At 51.7% G+C, this 23,881-nt stretch overlaps 1 protein-coding gene across 7 annotated transcripts in view; it reads right to left on the reverse strand.

Annotated features, from left to right (window-relative positions):
- ZNF536 (zinc finger protein 536) overlaps positions 1-23,881 on the reverse strand; it is a 458,035-nt gene that overhangs the window by 378,261 nt on the left and 55,893 nt on the right. For 6 of the 7 annotated variants that reach the window (XM_051833366.3, XM_089319697.1, XM_051833363.3 and 3 more), the window contains exon 2: positions 22,223-22,276. The gene's annotated coding sequence lies outside the window, so the exon portion shown is untranslated. Of the gene's footprint in view, positions 1-3,020; positions 3,127-22,222; positions 22,277-23,881 lie in introns of those variants that run through there. The other variant, XM_089319696.1, reaches the window with a different exon arrangement.

A 23,881-nucleotide genomic window follows, 5' to 3' on the forward strand; every position in this document is an offset into this window, starting at 1 on the left:
TGGAGGGGGAGAGAGGCAATATTTCACAAATCAATCAAAAAAGGGGAAGATATTTAAGTTATTTTAACATCAAGTGTTTTTCGAAGCTATAAATATATCTGAAGGGACTAATTGTAAACTTCTTCCAGAAACTCAAATCCAAATTCATGTTGCCATGTGAATTCAATGATAATAAATCACATCCTTCTAAGCAAAGCATCCACAGTAATAAAACACCCACCCTAGAGAACTCAGAAGCCTGGACAGCAGCTACAAGGCTGCCTTTAGGATTCTGGGTATGCATGCGATTTTTCTGCTGGTTCTCTCCACTTCTCTCAATTACTGGTGCCCTCCGTGTTACGAATTTTCTAGAGTCAGACTGTGATTACAGCTATATTTTTATTGGTATGTTTTGTGGTTCTTGTACATAAAGGTTTTTGCTCACAAATCCTCTATTAAAAGTCAGCATCCCATAAGGGCACCAGTTCGTGTCCCTGATGCTTCTCTTCCAATCCAGCTCTCTGCTATGGCTTGGGAAAGTAATGAAAGATGGCCCAAGTCCTCAGGCCCCTGCACCCGTGTGGGAGATCCCTAGCAAGCTCCTGGCTCCTGGCTTTGGATTGGCCCAGCTCCAGCCATTGTAGACATTTGGGGAGTGAACCAGTGGATGGAAGACCTCTCTCTGTGTGTCTCTCCCTCTGTCCATCTGTAACTCTGCCTCTCAAATAAATAAATCTTTTTTAAAAAGTGCTAACTTGTGCAAAGCACATTCATATGTCATCCAATCTCCCATACAGAAATGTGAGGTTTTGCAGCAAACACAAATGCACGGAGAAAGTTGCATGGAACAACGGAGCACAGATCTCTGCGCCTGGTTCACTTCCTCTCCAGAAGGAACCTCACTGGAACCAGGTCCTCACACATTGCTGTCTTCTTCCCAAACTTAGAACCAGCTTCTCGGTTTCCCAAATCAAAATCACAGGTGGAATCCTCACTCTGGGCCTCAGGCTTGTTTAGGTAAAAGCCAGAAACAAACCCACAGGTGTTTCAAATGTGGAAGCGAGAGGGCTTGCAAACCCAAGACACTGATCTTGGGCCTTTAGATCTTAGCTTGAAATGAATAAGCAGAAGAAAGAGAATAATCGCACTGCAGGGTGAGTGGCTCAGAGATTGAGCCAGGAAGCGGGATGGCAAAGAGACCCCAGCCCTTCCAAGTCCCTCGAATGCCAAGATATTGATGCAGGACAGCCAGGGAAGAGAGACGCTGGAAGTCAGAGTTGGGTCAAGGGCAAGGAGCATCTCCCCACAGAAAAGGTTCTCCAGGGAGCACACACACGCTGGCCTGGTCAGCTAGCAAGCCACTGACCTTTTGGAAAAAAAGGAGTGTAGAATTAAAACTGCCAATAAGGCAAAACAATTACTCAACGCAGATTTCATGAGCGAATGAATAAATGGGTGAATAATGTGGGCATTTGTCAGTTGCCGTCAGCATAATAAATGAATCTGATATTAAGATTCGGAGGGAGAAAAACTGATATGACCCTGTGTCAGATCGAATTGCTAAAGACACTGAGAGGACCCACTCTGGCTGGGTGCTGGCACCTGATGGCCCAGGCCTCTCCCCACACACCTGACCTGACGGACCAAGGCAGATGGCCCTGGACCCCCCACCTTGGTCCCTCATCCAATCCTCCTGGGAGAGTCCTGCAGGTGGCCAGAGGTGGGCTCCCAAATACCAAACCCCAACCCCCGGGGGCAGATCTGACATCACCAAGTGGACCCAACCTCGGCAGGAGAGTAGGACCCTGGCCCCACCCTACAAAGATGCCCTGGGTCACTCTTGGAGGACAGCATAGGGGCTGGACTGGAGCAAAGCAGAGAAAAATCCACCTGAAGGTTCTCCATGATGGGAAACAGGCACAGGTCAGGAGCTGAAAACCAGGGCCACAGAGCCACTGAGCTGACTGTCCCAAAAACACACGACTCCAGGCACCACTGCCCAGCCACAGCTCCATCCCAGGGCTCCTTGCTCCAGGATCAGAGGACTCGCCAGCCCCGCCCCCGGAACAGAGCAAGAGCCTCCCCCTCCCCTCTCGGGGGCAGTCCTGGGGCCTGAAGGGCTCCACTGAGGTGCCCAACTCCCCTTCCTGCCCATGGAGCCTCGCGTCCTCCTTCTCCCCTGCCCTCCCACCCCCTCACCTGCCTGCAGGAGCTCCCCCAGCTCCACTCCAGAGCAGCGAGCTCGCACAGGCCAGCTCATCTGGGGGAAACCAAGGCCCAGACGGAAGTGCAGCCTCAGATTCTGGAACTAATGGAAGGTGGCATCCCTAGTCTGGCACCCGGCGTGGCTGGGTTCTCTGCCTCTTCTCTGGGCTGCTTTCTTGGGCTCTCATCTGAAATCCCACCAAGCTGCAGAAGAACACGCAAGCAGGGGGTCCAGAGAGGCCTGTGGGCCCCACGCAGGCTCCTGAGTCCAGGGGTACGGGACAGGGCGGGCTCTGCTCCCTGACAGAGGCCTCCTTGCAAACCACCAGGCAAACACAAGGCGCCTTTGCCCCCGCTCTGAACTCCAGCCCCGCTGGGAGAATCTGGGCCTGCCCAGTGCTCGCCAGCTGCTCCCCACAGTGCACGGAGCTGCAGGTCACAGGTGCAGCGTGTGCAGGGCCCGGCGAGGCTGGCCTTTCAGCCACTCCGATGTAGAACCACAGGCATTCGCTTCTTCACAGGATCAAAGTGCAGCTCAGAGACCCATCTGAGCCATCTCACCTGTCACCCCCAACCTGGGAGACCACGGCACTCGCTCCCTTCTCCTCCTTGGCTGGGGACAGACAGCTGCTGGAGCGAGGGTAGGGGACACCCCACAGCCTGCCCACCAGGCTCCCCTTGCTGAATCAACAACACGAGGAAGGCAGGAGCCGGACAGCACAGCGGATTCCCACCCCACCTGTTCATCCTCGGCTTTTCCATCCGCAGGAGGGGGTAACGACTCTGGTCTCCTCCCAACTAGAAGGTGTGAGTGGAGAAAGCACAGGTGAACCGACCTTGGTGCAGACCAGCCTCAGGCCTCAGGCTGCCTCTCTGCAGGTGCGGGGGCTGCGGGGGCAGGTGACTCCAGGAGGTGTCTGTGGGCGAGAGGGGAGGTGGGGAGAAGGAGGCGGAGCAGAGGACGCCCAGGAAACCACCACACCCAGAGCAGTGCCTCAATCCTACTGGGGCCCCCAGACCCTGGACAGGACACTTTCTGAGCGGCCCCGCCCAGGGGAAGTGGCGGCTACTGGCCTGTCCACTCTCCAGTTCCCATTCAGTTATCAACTGGGGGTGGGGGAGGGCGCCCCAGGGGCACCGACTCCCCTGCACTCTGGCCTACCCCCGGCGCTGGCTGCCCCACCTCCAGTGTCAGGAGAGAGCCCCCAGCCTGCAGCAGCAGGTGGCTAACCCTGGCTAAGAAGAAAGCCACACAGTCAGCAGGTTTGGCCTCGCCTGACGGCCCCAGGTGCTATGGGTCATAGACACTCAGTGAACAATAACCCCCTTTTGGACGCCGTCCTCAGGAAACCCCTCCACCCGGCCCCTCCAGCCCTCACTCTGCGCATCATGGACTCTTGTCACAGGTGCCAGTGTGCCACCCTCTGAGCTAACCAGCGAGGAAGGAACGGGGCTGAGCAGGACAGGGCCTGCCACCCAGGAGCCCAGGGTCACATCTGGAAGACGGAGCAAGCTTGTGGGGACACAGGTGGTCAACTCTGTCCTCATTCCAGGAGACCCAGGACACCAGCTGGGGCCTCGCAAAGCCATCACTCTGCCCAGGGCTCCTGCGTGCTTTAAAGGGACATGCAGGCCAGGTGTTCAGAAGCAAAGCATTTGTGGGTGAGACTCGCAAAGTCCATAAAAGCCTTTGAGCCAGAGCCACCAATTCTTTGAGCCTCCCTGTTGAGAGGTTTTTCTGTGTTGGCATTCCAGCGCCCATCATCAAGAAAAACTATGGGAAAATCACGGGTAAAAAGAACAATGCCTCTGCGGCCAGAAAGTTGATAGTCCCGTGGGAGAAAGGTAGGAACAAAGTGTCTACAGCACCAAGTGTGAAATTCACCTCTTTCCCCCTGGGCCAGGCAGACCCAGGTGAGCTGGTGAGCATGATGCTCTCACTCAGGACCTGCCAGGGCTCTCCCTGTGCAGGCTCTGGGCACGGGGGGTGGGGTGCACCGGGTAAGGCCAGGCGTGGGGATGGAAGCTCACCCTTGTTCTTGGGGAATAATGTCCAGGAGATAAAGGCCAGCCAGGGCCCAGGTCAATTCCACCATCACCACAGAGGGATAGTGTGCAGCCCAGGCCACTGGGAAGTTGGCCTAGAGGAGGGAGATGGTGTTGATGTTTTAGACAAGAGGGCACAGCCAGAGGAAGAGTGTGGAAGGTACAGAGAGGTGCTTGGAGCACATGGTGTCCAAGAAGCTGCAGCCTGGCCCTAGGCTCTAGGGAGTTGTAGACTCGGCACGGGGGCACTTTCTCTGGAAATTCCCCCACAAACTCAGTGCTGCTTCTGCACCTGCTGCCCAGCAGCCGTGTGGGCCCAGCCCCCTCTCTGGCCCTCCCCGCACACCTCTCAAATCCCCATGCAAATCCTGCAGCTCCTGCAGGTGACAGTCCCACACACGGTGCAATCCACAGGCATTGTGAGAAGAGCTCAAACCCCAAAGACACAAAACCTCAGGCCTGAGTCCCTGGGCCTGTCGACAGCAGGGCTAGAACCGGAACTCCCACCTGCTCCTGTTGCATTCCCCCATGTGGCCATGGCCTTGAATCCTCGCTCCTACAGGGCAGACACATTTTGATCTCCGGAGGACTCACTGTGGATCAGCAAACCAATCTGCTTTGGGGCTTCTGAGGCAGTCAGCCTCCCTCAATTTCATCCTTAAGATACACTAGTGGCACACATATTTCTTATTTTAGAATGACTTGTTGCCTTCCCCCAAAAACCTTCTTATTAGTGCTGGGGAATAAAATATGGCATACAAATAGTTATTATAAAAAATTATTTTGTATAAGATGCAAAAAACGTGCTCTACATCTTTATTTCGAACCATCGCCATGAAAGTCTCAATTCCTGAAACCTTGACTTTGGCTTTGCAGAAGCACACACACATCTCTCCTAAGCAAGCGGAGGTGGGGCTGGTCTTACCCGGCACACATCAGCACCTGGCAGGGACCTGTCTGCACCCAGCCTGGTGAGTCCCAGACTCCCTGGCCTTTTTTTTTTCCAGCATCATACATTATATTTAAGTCTCTCCAGCAATACAAATTTCAATTTGGCCAAGCTCTTTAATATTAATAGTTGTCAATCCAAATGCAGAGTGCATAATAAAAAATTTAATCGAAACGAATAGCTCACATATTTCTCTACCTCCTAAATATAGTCACCAATTAGACAAAAGATTTGGTTATATAACTTTGTAGAATTAAGGCCACCTACTAAAGACCACCAGTTAGGGCGGAGAAGGCCACAACACCCGATTCCATTCTGATCACTGCTCTGCAAGACAAAGCAGAGCCCACGGATTCCTTCCTTTATGCACGGGCACAAGCCATGAACACAGCACTCACCGGTGTGTGATTCAGAGGCAGGTTAAAGCGACATTCTGACCACAAGGATATTCCTGTCACTAAGCCCATTTCTCCTAAAGCTGTCAAGTCCCTGTCCCAGGGAGGAGGAGGTAAAAGCCAGACCACCACCATTGCCACCGGCCCACACTGCAGACAGGTTCAGCAAGGCTCAGTCACAGCCAGAGGGACCCTGGGGGCCAGCGCTCCGAGCCCAGGCACAGTGCACCTGCTTTGCCTTCCTACCCTTAGGACACAAAAGCATCACCCTAAGAGACTCCTTTTGTTTAAGTGGGGACCAAGTGGCTGGTGTCAGCTGCCCTGCTCTTGGATTAGATGGCATAGCTCATGAAAATGCCCACAGCCCAAAGACTTCTCAAGCAAGGCAGGCAGGGCACAAATACTGACTTTCCTATGTCCCCACCAGGGCCTGGTAAGAGACCCAGCACCCTGTGGGAGCACTGAGCTGGAAGGGACCCTGCCCCTCCCATCAATCCCAACCTCTCGTTTTTTGCAGCAGCAGAAGAAACCATGCTGGAGAGGCTAAGAAGTTTGACAAGGTCATGGGGCTAGTTAGTGGCAGAGCTACTCCACACACACACACACACACGCGCGCACAAATGCAAGTACATGCATGCATACACATATACACATTCACACATACAGGCACTCAGACACACACACGAGCACACACACTTGCATGCACACACACATACACACTCGAATGCTTATGCATGCACCCATATACAAATATTCAACACCTTTGCGCACATACACACAGGCACTCACATACAAACAGGCATTCACACACACATGATAGCGTGCACCCACACATGCATACACAGGCACTCACACACATACACATATATCATGTGCATGCACACATATGCAAACATTCACACATGGACACATGTACACACAGGCACTCAGACACACACACACACACACAGAGGCTCCTGTGCTCAAGTGTCCAGGGTTCCACAAATGCTGGGTCCAGCTCTGTCCAGGCTCCCCCCAGCCTGAACGCGACCTGCTGGGCACTGGGGGTATTTCTTCTGCAAATTACTCCAGATCTCTTTTGTGAACTGCGCTGGGCTCTGCCCTAAGCTACATCAAGCAGGAAGTTTAAATGAAATGGCTCCCAAGTTCCTTAAATGGTTTAATAAAACATATACTGACTGCAACGCGCAGTTTATAGTGGCAAACTATTGCCCCTCTGTTGGGAAAAATGACCTCCAGTCGGCAATATTACTTTCAGCTTCATGATTCTAGTCCGCCGTTGGCCATTCCCTTAACCCAGCGGGCAATTCTTTACCATAACAAGGCCGGCTGCAGCCACTGCTGTGCCACTGCCCAAGGTGCCAGCGAGGCGCCTCCACCAGCCCGTTCTATGAGGAGACAAAGGAACGAGCGGGCAGACGACACGGACTCAGGCAGCGGGAAGGGGCGCAGCCTGGGGAGCACAGAGGGGCCAGAGAAGCCAAGGAGGGCATTCAGAGCAATTTGGGGAAATTAAACATGGTCTCGAACAGGCAAAGATGTGTGTGTGCACGTGTGTGTGTGCATGTGAGCATGTATGTATATGTATGTGTGTGCTTGTGAGCATGTGTGTGCATGTGATCATGCATGTGTGTGCTTGTGAGCATATGTGTGCTTTTGAGTGTGATGTGCTTGTGAGCATGTATGTGCATGTGAACATGTATGTTCATGTGTGTGTTTGTGGGTGTGCATGTGTGTGCGTGTGATCACACACGTGTGTGAGCATTGTGCGCATGTGTGTATGTCAGCATGAGTGTATGCACATGTGACATGTTCATATGTGTATGTGAGCGAGCATGTGTGAGCATGTGTGTATGTATGCATGTGTGTGAGCCTGAGTGTGTGTATACATGTGTGTGCATGTGAGCATGCATGCATGTGTGTGTGCACATGTGTGTGAGCACAAGTGCGTGTGTGCAGGTGAGCACAAGTGTATGAGAGCGTGTGTGTGTGTGTACACATGTGAGCCCTGTTCCCCATCACCCAGAACCGGAACTCATCCAGTCAACAAGTCCAGCAGGTTCCCGGGGAGGAAAAGGCCTGAACTGCACAACGTTCCTGACATCTGCAGCCATGAGACTGAGACAAGGCAAGGAGGCCGTGCAAGACGAATTTCTGAAACTCTGCCGCGTTAATGACAAATAGCTATTAATAACGTTGCCTCTCCTCCCAAATGCCATTTCCGATATTTGGTGCTGAAAGGTTTTGCCTCTTCTAAAAAGTCCAGGAATTTGACTGCCAGAAACTGATGACCTTTTATCCTAAACTGTGCATTGAGATGGCTTGTTAAGCTCATTAGTATTATATGGTGAATTAGATTAGACATTTTATGATTTTCCAAAAAAGCCTTTTTTGATATAAAAAGCAGCAATTTCCTTTTTTGACATTTTTCATTTTTAGGTAATAAAAATGGCACATGTGTACCGTGGCGTAATGGATTAATTAAGGAATATTATGTTTATCCTAACTCTTAACCAAGTTGTACATCTTCATAACTCACTCATAAAAATTAATGCATTATCTTATACCTCGGGATGACAGATCTTCTATTTTTACCAAACCTGCTCAGAATACATTGTTCTAAATTGGATTATTCTGAGAAAGAGTGAATACCATGTTCTGATATCATCAGTCCAAAATTATATTGTTATTTTAAAAACGCTATATTATTGTATAGAAATCAAAGTCCTCTCCCTGCTGTGGTTTTGAATTGTCATCCTCTTCTGGCTCAGGGAAGAAGAAGCTGCCCCATGCGTCCCCACTCACAGGCAGCCGATTTTATATCTTCTCTCGTTCACAATGGATTTGTTGTTTAAAAAACACATGCATGGCATCAAAGAATCACTGGACAGTATTTTTTGGCTATTTCTTTGTGTCTCAATGGTAGATGTGACTATAAAAGAATATTCATGCAAGATTCATAAAGGCCCCAGATTTCTAAATCAACAGATGAAAAAAAAATCCCTAAAAAATAATAATGTCCAGATGTTGCTTATTTAAATGAGCTGCTGCCATTGAATGTTGCCAATCACAAAAGTGAGAGAATCCGTGAATTTCAAGGTATTCATAATTTACGGAGGATTATAGTTCTTTATCAAAGGAGCGTCCAGGGCGCGATGGAAATGAGTGATTGCAACGAGCACCAACGACCTAGGTCTCCCACGGCAGAGCCCCTCCCACGACGCAGATGGCAGAGTTTCAGGACTAGGGGGGACCCTCTATCTCCTCGCAGTGCCGAGAAAACTGAGGGCCCAGAACTGAGAAGGTTGGACCCCATGTCTCGCAGCTGAAAAGAACAGCAGCAGCCCCCAGGTTCAGCCTTCGGAGCCCCACCCCCTACATTTAGGTTCCGTGTTGCAGCTACTCCAGGCTATCTGCAACGCCTGACCCAGACCAACACGCCTCCAGGTGTGGGGCCAGACAACCTGCATTTGGAACAGATTCCTGGAGCCGATGCTGTGGCATGCGTAGCAGGTGGAGCTGCCACCTGCAGCACCAGCATCCCATGTGGGCGCTGGTTCAAGTCCCGGCTGCTCCACTTTTGACACAGGTCCCTGCTAATGCACCAGGGAAAACGCAGCAGAAGATGGTCCAAGTGTCTGGGCACCTGCCACCCACACAGAAGACCCGGATGAAGCTCCCTGCTCCCAGCTTTAACCTGGCCTGGCCATTTGGAGAGTGAATCAGAGGATGGAAGCTCTCTCTCTCTCTCTCTCTCTCCCCCCTGTTATTCTGACTTTTAAAATAAATAAATAAATAAATAAAATGTTTAAGAAAGAAAATAAAGAGATTCCTGCAGCAGTTCTTATACTCCCTCCCCCCGCCCCCATTCCAACACATTCCTGGATCTCAAGACTCCCGGCTTCCAGCAAAGGCTTCCGGGAATGGCAAAGGATGAAGGAGTCAGCAAACCACTCTTCCCCAGATGACTAAGGTCTTCCAGTAGTTCAGGGCTGACAGCCCGGAGCTTGGAGCCTCAGGAAACTCACGCACACGGGCATTGGGAGACCGGAGGGCACTGAGAGCCAGCCTTGCCCTCCCTGGCTGTCCGTGTAACCTCCAGAAAGGGCTACCCAGGGGGAAAATTTCCCTTCCCTTTCCCCGCCCCCCTCCACATGGCTACTCCTCTATGAGCTGTCATCCTCACTACAGATTTAAAAATAGTATCTGCGAGACTAGTGTTGTGGCATATGAGTAAACCATGTGGGTGCCGGTCCGAGTCCCAGCTGCTCTGCTTCTGATCCAGCTCCCTACTAATGCACCTGGGAAAGCAGCGGCAGATGGCCCAAGTGTTTGGGTCTCTGCACCCATGTGGGAGACCTGGATGAAGCTCCTGGCTCCTGGCTTTGGCCTGGCCAAGCCCTGGCCATTGTAGCCATTTGGGGAGTGAACCAGCAGATAGAAAATACATCTCTCTCCCTCTGTGTGTGTGAGTGTGTGTGTGTGTGTCTATCTGTCTGTCTTCCTCTCTGTGTGTAATTCTGCCTGTCTAATCCTTCAAAGAGGAAAAGAAGCCACATCTTTAGTTAACCTGCAGAGGAAAGAGTGCCCCCTTCACACCCCCCAGTACCACCCAACCATCAACACAAGACACAGCTCCACCCAACCTCTCTCACAAGACACAGCTCCACTCAGGAACGTGGTAGCCATTGAAATTGACCCACCTTTCTTTCTTTTTTTTTTAATAGATTTATTTTATTATTTGAAGGACAGAGTTACAGAGAGAGGGAGAGGGAGGGAAAGAGAGAGAAAGAGAGAGAGAGAGAGAGAGAGAGAGAGCTGTCTTCCATCCCCTGATTCACTCCCCAAAGGGCCATAACAGCCAGGGCTGGGCAAGGCTGAAGCCAAGAGCCGGGAGCTTCATCTGGGTCTCCCATGTGGGTGGCAGGTGCCCAAGGACTTGGGCCATCTTCAGCTGCTTTCCCAGGCACATTAGCAGGGAGCTGGATCAGAAGCAGAGCAGCCAGGTCCCAAACCAGCACTCATATGGGATGCCGGCATCACAGGCAGTGTCTTAACCCGCTGCACCACAACACCAGCACCTACTAACTCCATTTCCCACGAACTTTTTAAAGGACCCTTACATAATTGCATCTAGAAAGATTTTAGGAATAGGAGTCGAACAACAGCCACAGTAGAGTTCCAAGTCAGCCTCCCATAAGATCCACTGAGCTGTCAGCGAGGGTGGGGCACAGATAGGGTGCAAGGCAAGATGATTGGGCCTGGCTTGGAGGCAGCTTCGAGACCCTTGGCAAGCTCTCCCGGGCAAGGCCTCCGTATCTGAGGTGCTGGGAAGCACATGGTTCTGGCCATTGGAAGGCGAGCACCCTAAACACTCCACCAGGCAGCCTGTATTCAGGGGTCCCCTGGATCTGCAAGGCTGGTGGGGCCCGATTTTGTTCTCTGCCCCCAAAGCCTTCTCTGGCCCACTCCACTGCCCTCACCATACAGGCAGCCCCAACTGTGGCCGCTTTCACACCACCGTCTCCCTGGGAGGCAGCACCCAGTCCTCATCTCTGAAATGGGATGATGGGGTCATTACAGGAATTCAGTGAGACCGTGCAGGGAACTTGGGGTAGCAGCTGACAAGTGCCGGTAGCTGCACACGTGGGATTCCACCACGGGCTGAGCCGCCCAGCACCAGGCTGGGCCCCAGGGAGACTTCCCTACAGGTGCGAGCCTGGACACACCCGAGGGAGGAGCCAGGGGCCCAGCACGCCAGCCAGGGCGTAACGGAGCAGGGCAGACATGGTCACATCTGGCAACAGGACTGACCCAGGCTCCTGCCTGGTTTTTCTCTCAACTGAAAAAAAAATTAAAAATGAGCATCACCATCCCTGTGATTAAAAGTCTTGCCTTTACATCAGAGGTTTTCAAACATTTTTTTTTTCCTACCCACAAATCTTTTTCAAGTGAAAGCGGCTCGGAGTGTAAAACAGATGTGCAGGGAGTGACCCTGGAGGGGCGGGGGCGGGGGCTGTGTGTCCTGGGCCCTCCGCCGCCTCCGCCTTCAAGTCTCTGTTAAACAAGGACCGACCTCAAAAATCACATTCGACCAGCGGCTCTCAAGTCAGCACTGCCTGCCTCAGAATCTGTTAGAGATTCGGCTTCTTGGGGTGCACACTTGGTGCAGCGGTTAAGACACCGCTCAGGCTGCCCGCATCCCATTTCAGAGTGTAGGGTTTGAGTCCCGTCTCCACTCCCAATCTAGTTTCCTACTGAAGTGCACCCTGGGAGGCAGCAGGTGACGGCTCAAGAAGGCTCAAGTACTTAGATCCCTATCACCCATGTGGGAGACCTGGAGTGAGTTCCTGGTCCCCAGGCATCTGGTAAGTGAAGCTGTGGATGACAGCTCTGTCATCTGTCTCTCAACTGAGTTCAAAATTCTTGGACCCTTGCTCAGATGCCCTAAATCAGGAAGTCTGAGTTGGGGCCCAAGGTTGTTTGCTAAAAAGTCCTCGGATGCCTGCTCATGTTGGAGGTCCCATAGGAGCAGGTCCCCTTCCCAAGCCCCCCACTCTCCCCATGCTACCTGCCAGGTGACTACAAGATTTGATCAGCCTGGGGTGAGGCATAGACGCTGGTGACTCTTACCAGTTCCCCAAGCAATTGTAGTCAGCAGCCAATGTGGAGAACCATGGGCCTGTCCCAAGCATTACCTGGGAGCCTGTTAGGCACACAGAATCCACCCCCACCACCACCCCTGTCAACTGAACCAGAACCTGTGTGTTACCAAGATCCCCAGGGGTGGGTACACAGCCCGGTGTGTGTATGGTGTTGATACTCTGGTCTAGATCGCTGTGTTTAACACCTGGAAAGAACCCTGGATTCCGTGAGGTCAAAACCATTCAGCTCTCGATAGGAACCATGGCTGCAAGGATCTGAGACTGCCCAAGGTCACCCAGGCTGTTAGCGGCAGGAGCGCATAGGAGCTGACCTCCTCATTCCAGAATAAGCCTCCCCCTTCCCACACCACACAGCCTCCTGTCCAAGCATGCCTCAGCCTCCCCTCGGAACCTGCTCCCAGCCTCCAGTCCCGGGGACCTCAGAGGAGAGAAGGGAATCCGTCAGCAACCCCCCAAAATGTCTTCCAGCCTTTGCCGCTCACTGGGGCATTTGCTGTCTTGTTATGGGAGGTTCAATCATATTTGAGATGTCATATTTCTAGAAACATTGAAGTCATGTTGAAACACACACGCACACATATTGAGGCCAAGAGAGGAGAAAGAGAAATTTGGTGAATGATTCCAACATATGCCATGCGCATGTGTGTGTTTTTTTTTACTGTTAATATTGTCTCAAGTTATATTTTGTTAAGGAACAAAAAGCATTCTGTTGAGCTCAGCTCACTCGTGAGAGCATCGTTTTGTGCTATTAACTGTTTTCAGACATGAAACAGTCCTCACACATAAACATGAGGAACGTAGTATCCTCCTGTGGTATTTCAGCCAGAAAATAATGACTCTGGGGCCGAGAGCACTTAACACTCGCAACCTGCATGACCACCCAACAATTACGTGCACCTGCACCCATGCACACACGCGCACTCCACCTCCCCAGGCAAAGTCCGCTCCCCTCTGGGCAGGACAGCCAGCTCCTCCTTGCAAAGACCACCCCCACCCACCAGGGGACAGAACAGGGACCCTCAACGAAGGCTTAGATGTTTGCTGGCTGACAAGAAAAGACAGCAGCCAGTGCCAGGAAAGTTGGGACAGCTAAGATCACGGAAGTTTGGGGAGTCATGCTCCCACCACTTACCGCGCTCCTGGACAGACAGAGATGCACAGTAGGCTAAGACCCAAGCTGAATCCTTACACAGAAAAAGCACACACACACACACACACACACACCCCTTTTCCAAAACCTGTGGCCATAAGCTGTGGCCTGTTTCTCCCCCTTCTTCTGAAGCGCAATGCAACTTGCCAAACACATTCATCCCTCAAATATTTATCAAGCGCCTGTTAGCCACAGGCCCCTGGCTTGAAGCAATACTGCAAAGTTTCGAGGATGGAACTCAAAATCCACAGCCGGGGCTGACTCCCTCACAACGTGCTAACGTGCCGACCGCGCCGACCGCATTATCATCCCGCAACTCCGACGACTGTACTCTCCTCTGTGCAAAACGAATCGAGCCAGAAAGCTGTAAGACTGAAGAGTCCGGCTCTGCCAGGCTCTAAACCACGGCCAAACATCTGTGAAAAAAAACACTGTTGAGCTTCACCCTGCACCCCGCGCAATAACACAGTAGCTACTGGGGGGCGGGGGGAGGTGGCATGTGTTCCCAAATGCAGAGACCCACAATCTGGCAGAGGTAGCCTCAGGACCTGGATTCCTGATGCATTCCCTGAAAACTTAGGCTTCACAGATTATCTCCATAATGCACACGAACACATAAAATCAACCGAGACATTTCTCTCCATTGAAGAAAGAACAAGTAACTATCAGAAGGTTCCTGGGACCAAGTGCCCACCTCCTGGAGGAGGCAGAGGCAGAACTGCCTCCTCTCTCACTAGCAACGACCATCTCCCGGGGAAGGGACCCCCTGAGCCCACCAGGCAGCCAGCGAGATGCCAGAGACAGTGCCTCAGAAATGGGAAGGCAGATCGCTACGTTCCGAAGGAAGCTCTGGAGCCCTCGAAAGACATCTACACTAAGGTTCATCGCTAACAACATGGGATCAAAAGACAGAAGGGGGAAGAAATCAATCAGCATGGTCCCTGTACCAGGGGACTACAAAAAGTTTGCCAAGGCTGGCGCTGTGGCATAGCGGGTAAAGCTGCCGGCATCCCATATGGGCTCTGGTTCGAGTCCCGGCTGCTCCACATCCTACCCAGCTTCCTGCTAATGCACCTGGGAATGCAGAGGACGATGGCCCAAGCGCTTGGGCCCCTGCACCCATGTGGGAGACTCGGAAGAGGCTCCTGACTCCTGGCTTCAGATAGACCCAGCTCTGGCCACTGTGGCCATTTGCAGAGTAAAACAGCAGATGGAAGATCTCTCTCTTTGTCTCCCCCCACCCCCGTCTCTCCCCCTCTCTCTGTAACTCTGCCTTTCAAATAAATAAATAAATCTTTGGAGGAGGGGAGTTTGTGCAGAAATGGAATGAAGAGGTACGTTTTGTTGCTGGCACGATGCACAGCAAGTTAAGGTGCCTCCTGGGACACCGGCATGCCACGTCAGAGTGCCGGTTCTCTTCCCGGCTGCTCCACTTCCCTGCTAATGCACCTGGGAAAGCAGAAGATGAGGGCTCCAGTGACTGGGTCTCTGCCACCCACGTGAGAGACCCAGATGGAGTTCCTGGTTCCTGGCTGTTGCAGCCATTTGGGAGAGAAGCAGCAAATAGAAGATCTCTCTCTCTCTCTCTCTCTCTCTCTCTGTCTCTCTCTCTCTCTCTCTCTCTTTCTCCCCTTTCAAATAAATACATCTTAATTTTTTTTAAAATAGAGATAAGCTTGTTTTGGTACAAAACAACTCTGAAATCTGTGCATACAGGGACTCCCCACAAAGCTCACAGAAGGTGGATATCATAAAACAAGGCATGGATTTCAACTTTTTTTGCACCAAAAATAAACTTACCTTTTAATTCAATTTTCCACAAACTTCTTGAGGTGTCCACTCTGACTTTCTTTCCTCTCCCTAATGGAAATAATTCACTTTGGCAATTCAAGAGGAAGTTATCGACCAAGTTAGCTTTTCTGCCAGTCCCGAGGAGACGCCCCTGGCTGGAGACACACCTGCAACCTGAGACGCGACCCTGCCCTGGCAGAGCTGGACGCTCGCCTGGCCCAGCAGCCTGGGCCTGGGTCCGAGGAGTGCCAGACAAGAAGCAAAGGGAAGCACAGCCACCCTGACAACGTCCTCCCGCCTGCGCCCTCTCCCTGCATTCCCCACCGCTCCCCACGACACCACCTAAAGTTCTTCTGGACCACAGCCCGACCTCAGGCTGAACCGAAGGCCCCAGAAAGAGTCCCTGGCAGGAACAAGCTCGGAACCATGGTGTTCAAAGCGGTCACGAGGAGGAACGGGCTCGTGCATCCTGGTGAGGCCATGTTTCCCATGTATGACTGGTGCAAGCTATTTAGCCTGGCTCAGCCTCAGTCTCTTTGTCTGCAGAGTGGGCTGCGAAGGGGCCTCGCCACGGGGTCAACAAACCTTTCCTGAGAAGGCTCAGGTGGTAAACACTCCAGGCTCTCAGGTCACATGGTCTCTGTCCCAGCTGCTCCACTCTGCCACCATGCTGTGAAAGCAGCCACGACCACACGTCAATGACGAGGAGTGCCCGTGTGCCAATAAAACTGTACTGATGGACAGACTCAGGCGCGGGCATCTCACAGATGCTCATGTATCACGAAGCGCTTGAACTTGTGTCAAGCATGTAAGAATGTAAAAGCCACTTTGGGCTTGCAGGCGGTACGTGAAGAGACAGAACCAAAGTGAGACCCGCCGCGCTCCCTTTAGGATGGCGGCTGTCATGGAAACAGGGTCAGCACGGGCGAGGATGTGGGGGTGTCAGTGGGAATGGAGAATGGTACAACCGCCATGGAAAACACCATGGCAGAGCCTCAAAGGATTAAAAGCAGAATGACCATATGGCTCAGAAATCCTTCCAGGGCTGGCGCAGTGGCATAGCCGGTAAAGCCGCTGCCTGCAGTGCCGGCATCCCATATGGGCGCCAGTTCGAGTCCCAGCTGCTCCCCTTCTGATCCAGCTCTCTTCTGTGGCCTGGGAAAGCAGAAGAAAAATGGCCCAAGTCCTTGGGCTCCTGCATCCATGTGGGAGACCTGGAAGAAGCTCCTGGCTCCTGGTTTCAGATTGACCCAGCTCTGGCCATTGTGGCCATTTGGGGAGTAAACCAGCAGATGGAAGACCTCTCTCTCTCTCTCTCCATCTGCCTCTGCCTCTGCCTCTCTGTAACTCCACCTCTCAAATAAGTAAATAAATCTTAAAAGAAAAGAAAGAAAAATAAATTCTTCTGCTGGATCTATACTCAAATGAGCTCAACACCAACCCTGGAAGAAAAATATAAGCCATGATTATAGGAGTATCACTCACAATGGCCAAGAGGTGAGAGTAACCCAACGCACCACATGCGCACTCACAGTGGAATATTACTCAGCCTTCAAAAGGAAAGAGATCATGTCGCATCTACAACCTGAATAAATCTTGAGGACATTTTTCTAGGCCAGTCACAGAGGACAAACATTATCTGACCCCACTTCTCTAAGGTACCCAGCATAGCCAAATCCATAGAGGCAGAAGGACCAGTGGATGCCTGGGGCTGGGGAGGAGGTGCTTCGTGGGGTGCAGCCTTTCGGTTAGGGAAAGACCGCAGAGCCCTGGAGGTGGCTGGCCACGATGGCTGCACAGCAGCAGGACGTCCTCAGCAGCACTGAAGGCCGTGTGCTCTAACACGGGCAGGAGAGAGCGTTTCCTGTTCTATGTTTTTCACAATTTTGTTTTTAGTTTTCAGTTTTCTTTTAAAACACTGCCCTGGGTGTGATGCACAGGATATAGCTTAAAATCGCTTGGCCCAGGGACATAAAAATAACACAGTCAACATCCAGAAAAAAAAAATGAATGGAAGGGTATTGGGATTACATGTGAAGAGAGCCCCGAGGCAAATGGAGACATCACCTAGACTCACGAAAGTTTCTACCGCACACCCACTGTGGGGCCACTAACCCCCTGGGCATAGATGCAAGCAGAGAGGGAACCCAGGTCTGATGCTGCAGTCAGTCCAACGGCACAGCGCCACCTACAGGAAGTCTGGATGTGTGTGCAGGCACACACTGGGGTGCAATGGGCTGCACTGGGCTGCCCATGGCCTGGGGACAGCAGAAGGCCACTCGGGCACCTGCAGGGTCCCTACATGGAGGTACACCCTCCTAGGAGGGTCAGTGGTCTTGTCGGGGACAGGAAAGTTCAATGACCCCAAGGGTGAGTTTAATTATATGTTGTCACTGACTAGCAGTGCTTACGATGGCACAATTACTCATGTAATTTATCAGCAAGATACTTGCATACATAATAAACCAAACACAAAACATTAAATTTCAGTGGAAGCTAAAAATACAAAATGGGGCCAGGATGCAGAGCAAGCGCCCTCACCAGTGGGTGGAAGAGCAAAGCCACTCGGTGGCCCTTTGCTTTCATGGCTGGCTGTCCCCACCCACCATGACCACGTGGCATCCGTCCCAGGAATGCACTCCCCAAACCCCAGCGGCGTGTCAACAGTGCTCCCTCACAAAGGAAGTGGGCCGGGAAACTGGCTTAGGGAACTCACCACTCTTTCTCATGTTCTCTGAACTTGCTAATCAAGGGCCCCAGGGGTGCTGGGGGAGACCACATGCCTGGCACCCTCTTGGGGTTCCTAGCTCTGGTCTGGGTCTGAAGGAGAAAGGCTAATTATCTGAAAATGACCTGCACTTTCATTAAGTTGAATACGGGGTGGGGGGGGGATGATGGAACAGAGAAAATGAAAATAATAACAGCAGCACACACTTAACAAAGACCTGCCTCCTTTGAACCAGGTCTCATAGTAGCTGCATTATATGGTGTCATATACTTGTCAATATTGTCACGCCCAACTTACAGATGAGAAAACTGAGGCATATGTCCCTTGACTCACGGCCAAAGAGTGGGTGGGCAGTGGAAGCAGGATTCCCACCCAGGGGCTCTGATTCCAGAGCCTACACCTTCGCAGCCACTCAGCTCTTTTTCATCATTTCCTCAGTGGGTGCTGTTCTGATGTGCAACACGCAGTCATTTGAAAATCAAGAACAGGGTGACTGGGAGCCTCCCTGTGCTGGGACTGAGTTTCCCAGTAGACAAGTGCATCGCACACCCTAACAAGCCTTGAAAAGAACACGGAATGCGGTGTGGGTTACAGCCTGGCCAGGAGCTGGGCATCCCGTCACGTGGACAGGGGGTCTTCGGAGCCTCACGAACTCCGTGGCCACGTCCCATTCTGGAGGGGCTGCACCTGCTCCCACTTTGCCTCTATGTCTTCAGTCCCATGTGCCCTTGTAGAGTTCCAAAGATAAGTCTGCAGCAAGGTGGTTGGCAGTATATGGAGACTGGCTAACACTGCTCTATTTTTCTTCTACTTTACAAACAAGGTTGGGGGGAAAAGGGGATCATACGAATGGCTTCTGTGACACCATTTTGAATGTCACTAAGAGTGAGGGGCAGACATCTGGCACAGCAGTGAAGACAGGCTTGGGATGCCCGCACACGGGTGCATGAGTCTGGGGCCCACCTCAGCGTCTGATTCCAGCTTCCTGCTAATGTGCACCCAGGGGGGCAGCAGGTGGCAGCTTAAATACTTGGGTCCCTGCCATCCCTGTGGGAGGCCCAGGTTGAGTTCTGGGCTCCTGGCTTCAGTCTGGCTCAGTCCGAACTATTGTGGGCATTTGGGGAGTGAACCAGGGGATGCAAGATCTCTGTCTTCCCCTGTCTCATTCCTCTCTGTCTCTCTACCTTTCAAAGATAGATAGATAGATAGATACATACATACATACATACCCATACCCCCAGCCAGCCAGCCATCTACCCACCCACCCATCCACACATCTGCCCACCCATCCATCCATCAATCTACCCATCTGTCCATCCACACATACACTCATCCACCCATCCATCTATGCATCCATCCACTCATCCATCCATCCGCCCATCCATCCTTCCAGTCACCACAGCTTTATTGGGAACATACAATGCATTGGGCAACATCCCAGGAACTAGCGAAACAGCACCGAACAAACCACACAAGTCCCCTACCCGTATATCACAGCAGAAGAGACAGCCCAGAAATGGGTAAAGAAAGGAATTGTCAAAACACTTCCTGCACCAAACATTGCAATGCACTGGAAATCTCCCCCAAATAAAGGTAAATCAGAGCCATTTCCTCATTTGTTGCCATCAAGGATCAGTTGTAAAAACAAACACCAGTGTCTCGTGCGGAAAATGTCAACAGCACACAAATGTATTCCAATGTGGCAGAATCATCAGAGGGGCCAATATTATAGGCAATATTTTTATGACAAAAGCCTTTCTTCTCATCTTCTCCATCCGTGATTCAAATATATACATGTATCTGGGCGCTCATGTATCAAGATTCAAGTATTTCAATATAAATTTTGTATTCAAAATACTTTCCCTGATTTCAGTTGATTGCATATTTCGAGCCAATGTTGCAGCAGTAATTTTTGTTCTGAATCAAAAGCAAGGAAGATTCTCTCTCTCTCTCTCTCCCATTTCTCCCCCTCTCCCTCTCTCTCTTCTCTCTCTCTCTCTCTCACTCAACAACCTGCCCTTCCTCCCCCACCCTCAAAAGCCCTAAGATTCGAGCAGCTCTCGGAGCTGAGTGGAATCAAGGGCAAAACCTGTTTCTTCCCATTTATTTCCCTGCAGAGGGTTTCCGGGGCTGTGAGGGCTGAGGCTCTGCCCCAAGCCCCACCACAAAGGCAGCGGGATAGAAGGACAAGCCTTCCCACTTCGATTTGAGTGTGTAATTGTTTGAATACATCTCGCCTGCACTACAATAATGTCATCCTTGGTTGACACAGATTTTAAAGCCTTTTGAAAAGGTGGAATGTTATCAATCACGAGCGTGATTATAATGGGATTTAAGTGGAAGAAGCTAAGACTCGGGCCCTGGCTCGGGCCAGGCTCTGTGACGGAGGAGGCGGGAGGAGGAAGGACCAGCTAAGAGAGGGATGCGGTGTGTGCCGCCAACCACACATCTTCACTCCCCCAAGGCAAAGATGCCCCAAGAAGCCCCGAGAAATGCTCCAAATGTGACCGGAATTTGCCCAGGCCCCAAAGTCTCTGCTGCATTCCCACCAAGTGAGACCAGAGCTTCTCCAACAGGAGCTGGGGGGAGGGGGGCTCCCGACCAGTGATTCCTGCAGGCAGTTTGTTTGTGGCTGTGGGGGGAGGGCTGTGCTCCTGGTACCCAGTGGATAGAGACCACGGATGCTGTTCGACACCTTACAGTGCACAGCACACTTATCCAGCCCTCAGCAGTGCCAACACCGACGGTCCCCGTGTCCAACCCAGAAAGGTGGGGGCCAAACCCAGAGGGAGGGAAGGAGAGGGCAGAGCTGGGCGATGGTTTCTGGGAGGGTGGCTTGAAGCTGCTCCCCAGCCCCGCTGCTCCTCCGCTCCACCGGCAGACAGAGGTGGGTGACGGAAAAGAGGAAAGAAAAGTGTTTTTCAACCACATGACTTCCTCTCCAGCCTTTTGATCTGCAACACGCCGTCCTTACAAGTCAGAAGGGACTGGAAACCCAGCAAATTTTTTTCTTGTTTTGTTTTCTTCAAGGCAAAGCTACTGGGGCCCAACCAAAACAAGATAATCTCTCTGGCAAATCACCGGGACCGTGAGCGCTCCCGCCTGACAGATCCGACGGTGCCTACAGACGTAGAATTCACCCACGAAGCCCAATCACATGCCCAGGATTACTACGGCGAAGAATGGTGAATTTCATTAAATATGTTAAAGGGGAAAAATCAGCTTTGAAAAATAGTAATCCTGTCTTTCAACAAAAATATTATAGGAAGCTATGAATTTGGTAGATCTGAATAGGATGTTGGTGCATGTTTTACTAAGGTAATATAATGGCACACTATTATTAGATCACATTAATCATTGCTGTGCCAACGGCACTGACAGCCCCACTGAAAAGGATTGAAAGGCCTGGTAATGGATATAAATTACCCATTGTGTGATAAAAGGATTTTTACTAAGAAGGTAAGAATAAAACAGCAAATTTCTAATATAACTGTTGTGTAAAAACCAAAATAAAAGTAATCCACGGTCAGTAGTATCCACAAAATCAGAAGTAAGCACTTTTCCAACAAGATAAAGTCACAATAAAAAATATATATTCGGGACGATCTAAAATTAATTTCTGAGCACAGAATTCCGCTATCAATTTCCCCGGTGTATGGAGTGACCTCCAAGGAGGCTGGTCAGGAGAAATGGGCTCCCTAATGAGAACCAAGGGTGAGCACACGGGGGTCTCAGAGGCAGCCTTGGAGGAGACCACTGAGGACACTGGACACTGGCACTGGCCTCTCCTGCACGTGGTAGTTTTAAGTTTCCATCAGCTCCTGAGCCAGGAAAGCATCCATTAGTGAGTCGTCAGAGACGACACACGTGCACCTGCTCTGAGACAGGTTCCTCTATGCCTGGGCCAGGCCAGTACAGGACCACATGGGAGAGTGATGGGGAAGTGGACCCCAGCTGGCACTCGCGGGAACAGGGGTGGCATAGGGCTCCTGGCAGCCCAGTTCTGGTTCCAGGCTGCCGGCTGGTGGGGAGAAAAGGACGTCACCCTTGCTAGGTCTTTCTCCCCTCGGTGGCCCCATTCTGAGAGCTGGGGGCAGGACTCACCATCACAAGGCCACCCCACTCAGGAGGCCTGGCAGCCACACTAACTCTGAGCCCTTGGAGTCTCCACAGTCCACCGCAGCCCCTGGAGTACCAGGAGGACTCTAAGCAGACACCTGCTTCCCCAACAAGGCAGCTGGACAGACCCTCCCCCCCCCCCCCCCCCCCGCCCCAGACAGACGCCACTTCCACAACTACAAACAGTGCTCTTACCGGGCAAGTCTTAAGGCAATGGCGCTCCCTCCTGTGTGACGGATATTCTCAAAGCTGTGGTGGGTAGGAACGGCAAAAATAAGACCTGTTAGAAATCTTAAAGGTCAAACAGCTCAACTTCCACATGACACACAAACAGCATTCACCCAAGGTAATCATTTGCTGGGTTAGTTGTGAGCCTAAAAATATTTAATAGCCCCAGCGCCCCAATTCTTTGAGCAATTTAAAAAAATCAGAACTCGGTGGAGGTGGACGCTTGACCTAGCGGTTAAAGATGCCAGTTCACATGGCCCCATCCCGAATCACCGCACCCAGCACCAGCTTGACTCCAGCTTCCTACTCATGAGCACCCTGGGAGGCAGCAGGGGACCCATCAAGTCCTTGGGTTCCTGCGACCCACTTGGGAGATCTGGGTGGAGTTCCCAACATTCAGCTCCAGGCTGGTCCACGTTCGTCTGTTGCAGGTATTTGGGAAGTGAATCCACAGATGGGGACCTCTCTCTCTCCTCTCTCTCTCTCTCATGCTCTCTCTGGCTCTTCTTTGAAATTCTGAAGTTCGGGAACTGGGGAAACACGTATAGGTCCCTGTCTCCCCCCCACTCCCACGCGCACAATTTCTGGAGCCCTCTCCACAGACCCAATCCCACCAGTATTTCAGGAGTCTGTGCGGTGGCCGAGACAGTGTTCAATAGATCCAAAACAGGCTCTACAGCCGAGTGAGCTTAGGGATGTTGTGTTTGGCATCAGTGCCCTCTCTCTTGCACCAGAACCAGGGAGGCAGCAGCCAGTCCGATTTTCTACTTTTCTATTCTGTGTCTTCACCAAGCTCAGCCCCACACAGATGATCTCACCCACTGAGGCTTGCCTGGGTGAGATAAGGCCCCATGGCAAAGAGAATACACAGTCTACAGTGACTCCAGCTAGCTGGGACGGGTAGAGCCAAGCCCCAGCCCTCAGCCAGCGCCACCCAGAATCTGGTTGGTTTTGCCATCGTACAGAAAGCAAGCGGAAGTTCTCTCTTGATAGATTCGACTGTACTGCACCGGGGAGGGCGTGAGTTCTGCTTTGGGTGCTGGAAGTGCAGGATGGGTTCAAGGATTCAAGGGTTCTGACCCAGCAAGGGTCAGAAGACGCACACAGGGCACCTTCAGAGACAGCCCCAGCCCGATGGTGGCCAACACATCACCGGCTTGCAGACTCCGGCCAACGCCAGGATGGATTTCTGGCAACCAAAAAGGTGTTTGCTGACTGCGTGCTAGAAGTGTTTTTGCAAAATGCAACAGGGACGCTGCTGTTTGCAAACAAATTTCTACCTGCCTATGTCGAGACATAAAGCAAAAGTTTGCATCCAACCACCTGTAACAAGGGAAGCAATTACAGGCCTCAGCCTCCCTCCCTCCCTCCCCCTGTCTCTCTAAGTCTCTCTCTATCCCCTTTCAGATGATCTTTGCATTTTGTTTTGTTTTTTCTTTTTTTTTTTCCCTGTATCACTGAACATTAAAATCTAGGGGTGAAACCCAAATGCTGCACGCCACATTGCCAAGGTTCTGTGCCAGCCTCAGCAGCACAGGACCCTGGCCCCTGGCCACCACGGAAGAGCCACACTCCTTGCATTCAGGAACAAGGGCTGCACAAGGTGGGGAGACAGGCCCCGGGTTA

This window comes from Oryctolagus cuniculus, chromosome 18, assembly GCF_051225735.1.
Source record: "Oryctolagus cuniculus isolate XC-2025 breed Fujian yellow rabbit chromosome 18, ASM5122573v1, whole genome shotgun sequence".
Lineage (NCBI taxonomy): Eukaryota > Metazoa > Chordata > Mammalia > Lagomorpha > Leporidae > Oryctolagus > Oryctolagus cuniculus.